Below are 3,697 nucleotides of genomic sequence, written 5' to 3'. Positions count from 1 at the left end.
AGCATGTCAGAAGGACACTTTTTGGTCAGTTTCTTGTATCTCTCCCAAGCTTCATAGAGGGATTCACCTTCTTTCTGTCTGAAGGTTTGAACATCCACTCTAATCTTACTCAGCTTTTGAGGAGGAAAGAACTTGGCCAAGAAGGCCGTGACCAGCTTATCCCAAGAGTTCAGGCTATCTTTAGGTTGAGAGTCCAACTATACTCTAGCTCTGTCTCTTACAGCAAAAGGGAAAAGCATAAGCCTGTAGACCTCGGGATCAACCCCATTTCAAGAATTCAGTTAAGAATTGAAAAGGATCTTCTGATGGAAGTCCATGAAACTTGCAGTTTTGGTGCATCAGAGAAACTAACTGAGGCTTTAGCTCAAAGTTGTTTGCTCCAATGGTAGGGATTGAGATGCTTCTTCCATGTAAGTTGGAATTTGGTGCAGTAAAGTCACCAAGCATCTTCCTTGCATTGTTGTTGTTGGGTTTGGCTGCCATATCCTTTTCCTGTTCGAAAATTTCAGTTAGGTCCTCTTCAAAGTACTGTGCTTTAGCTACTCTTGGCTTCCTCTTCAAGATCCTTTCAGGTTCAGGATCAGCTTCAACAAGAATACCTTTTTTCTTGTTCCTGCTCATATGAAAGAGAAGAAAACAAAGAGAGAAGAGGAATCCTCTATGTCACAGTATAGAGATTCCTTTATGTGAGTAGAAAAAGAGAAAAATAGAGGAAGGATGAAAAAAATTCAAACACAAAGAAGAAGAGAGGGTTCGAATTTTGAGATGAGGAAAAGTGTTAGTAAATAAATAAATAAATAGAAAGAGATGAGAGAGGAGAGTTTTCAAAAATTGTTTTTGAAAATTAAGAGAAGAAATAAAATTAAAATTAAAATTTGAAACAATTAGTTAATTAAAATAATTTTGAAAAAGAGGGAAGTGATTTTTGAAAATTAGAAAGAGAAAAGTAGTTAGGTGATTTTGAAAAAGATAAGAAACAAACAAAAAGTTAATTAGTTAGTTGAAAAAGATTTTGAAAATCAATTTTGAAAAGATAAGAAGTTAGAAAAGATTTTGAAATTGATTTTGAAAAAGATATGATTTGAAAAGATTGATGTGCGGAAAACGATCCGACACAAAACTCACCGGCAAGTGTACCGGGTCGCATCAAGTAATAATAACTCACATGAGTGAGGTCGATCCCACAGGGATTGAAGGATTGAGCAATTTTAGTTTAGTGGTTGATTTAGTCAAGCGAATTAAGTTTTGGTTGAGTGGGTTGTATTTAACAGAAGCTAAATTGCTTGGAATGTAAAGGGAGAAGGGAAAATTGCAGTAAATTAAAGAGCATGAAAGTAAACTTGCAGAATCTTAAAGAACAAGAAAGTAAATGACTGAAACTTAAAGTGCAAGAAATGTAAATTGCAGTAACTTAAAATGCAAGGAATATAAATTGCTTGAATGTAAAAGGGATTTGAGGAATGGGATTTCAGAATCTAAGCAAAGAGGAACTGAATTGCAACAATTAATAGAGCAGAGATTGAATTAAAAGCAATTAGAGCTCAAACAGTAAGGAAATCAGGTGCAGCAAAGGTTCACAGAAGAACCAAAAGGAAATTGGGATCTCAGGTCTCGAGAGACTAGAAAGCAAAGTCTAGATCTCAATTGCCTTCCCAGATCCAAGTTCACAAAGCAATTGACAAGAAATAGAAGAAGAAGCAGTAAAGGAAATTGAAATTGAACTCAATTGTGCAGAAAGGAATTAAAGAGATTTTGAATGGAGATTGAGACAGAATTTCCTCAATTCTTCACACCCAAAACTCAAAACAAGAAAAGTAAAAGTGCCCAAGCAAGAACGAGGAAGAAGAGAGATCAATTCTCCTCCCCAATTCTCTGAAATCTCAGTGAAGTCACCAAGAGAAGTTGCAAAATTCAAAGCTCCAAAAAAGTGCAAAATTCAAAAGTCAAGTAAAGGTAAATGTAAAAGTCCTAATTACATCAAACTAACTCCTATTTATACACTTTCTATTCTTGGATCTTGGGATTTGGATGGGCTTTTGATTTGGTGAAGAATTGAATTAAATTGGATTTTTAATTCAATTTTTGGCCCATGAAAAATTGCTTCCAGGAGGCTGCCCTGCCCTTGCGGAGGGCAGGGCAGAAAATTGATGCGTCTGGCCCATGGTGCGTGCGCGTGGTGCGAGCTTGGTGCGCAGGATGCTGCCCTGCCCTCGCGGAGGGCATGGCAGAAATTTCTGGTGCGCCATTTTGGTGCCTGTGCGCGCTCCTGGTGCTGCCGAATCGTCCCTTGGTGCGCCAGTTTGGTGCGCTGGCCGTGCCACAACAAAATGCTGCCCTGCCCTCGCGGAGGGCAGGGCAGTGTTTCCAAATTGAAGTCCCGTGTTCGAGACTTGGCCGATACACACGCTACCCATTTTCCTTGGCTTTCTTGGCACCATAATGAAGCCTAGTTCCTTGCTTCCTCATTGTGCCGTGTTCGAGACTTGTGGCAAGCAAGGGTGAACTTTTTCCTTTGATTTATTTTCCATGAAGGCCCGATACTGCCCTTGTGGAGGGCAGGGCAAGGTTTTTCCTTCCTTTGATCCAAGGCACAATTTTGTGCTCTGCCCTTGTCGTGGGCAGGGCAGAGTTGCCTTCCAAGCCTTGTTTCCTTATGTTGCCCTCCTAGAGGGCAGTGTGCCCTTGTGGAGGGCAATGCTTGCTTTCCTCCTTCATGCGCCACACCTCTCCTTCCTTTGACCATGTTTTCTTCTCCTTGGGCCACGCTTTCTTAGGCCACGTTTTCCATTTTCTTCTTTTCTTCACCTACAATCAACCAAAACAACCACTCCAAGTATCACTAAATTCACAAGGCTTATAAATCAATTAAAAATCAATTAAATTCAGCTTAAACCTCATGAGTTAACATTAATTTCATGGTGGTTGTTTGATTTAAAGAAGTTATGCATTTTCACTCCAAATCACTTACTTAGGATGCAAGAAAGTGCATAAAGACTAACAAAACAAGTAAAATTAGCTTGAAAAATGGGTATATGATGACTTGTCATCACAACACCAAACTTAAATCTTGCTTGTCCCCAAGCAAGCATCAAAACTAAGAGAAATTGAAATGAACAAGAAAAGAACACATATCCTTATTAGGCATATAGCAGAACTTGATTTATGGGGTCTTTATGCAGACAATGATAACTCAAGTTATTGTTTGCTGTTACATAGTATACATTTTTCATCAAAGGCTTGCTAAACTTGCTGTTATAAGACTTACTTTTTAATCACTCCCTTGCTAACTTTTCTTTCTTATAATGCTTGACAAGCTTATTCTTTTGGAGGTTTGGTGTCTAATGTTGCAGTAATAGCCTTTGGCTTTATTTTTTTCTTTCTTTTACTCAACATCTTTCCACCACAGACACATGGCTCACTATTTCCTCCTAGGATCATTGATGCCCAGCATCTCTTTGGATAACTAAATGTTCTGTATCTAAGTTGCTCTTTATTGTGGACTTTCAATTGGCCATCCCAAATCAGTTGATCTAAGTGACCGGGTTTTAAAATACCCCTTAGAATTTACTCATCCAAGCATCTCTTAGTACAAAAACACCACAGGCATATGTCCTAGGGTCCAAGCTATTGGTGTCCAACCTTTATTCTTTGTTTTTCTTGCCACTTTGGCTTTTTCTTCTTCCTTTTCTTTCTGTTT

At 38.7% G+C, this 3,697-nt stretch overlaps 1 non-coding gene across 1 annotated transcript; it reads left to right on the top strand.

Annotated features, from left to right (window-relative positions):
• Positions 1-107, top strand: LOC130970955 (small nucleolar RNA R71). Its single transcript, XR_009082197.1, has one exon. It is a non-coding gene; the product is annotated as a small nucleolar RNA R71 (small nucleolar RNA).
• Positions 108-3,697: the final 3,590 nt, after the last annotated feature.

Source organism: Arachis stenosperma, chromosome 3 (assembly GCF_014773155.1).
Source record: "Arachis stenosperma cultivar V10309 chromosome 3, arast.V10309.gnm1.PFL2, whole genome shotgun sequence".
NCBI lineage: Eukaryota > Viridiplantae > Streptophyta > Magnoliopsida > Fabales > Fabaceae > Arachis > Arachis stenosperma.
This window is presented reverse-complemented; position numbering and strand designations above follow the sequence as displayed.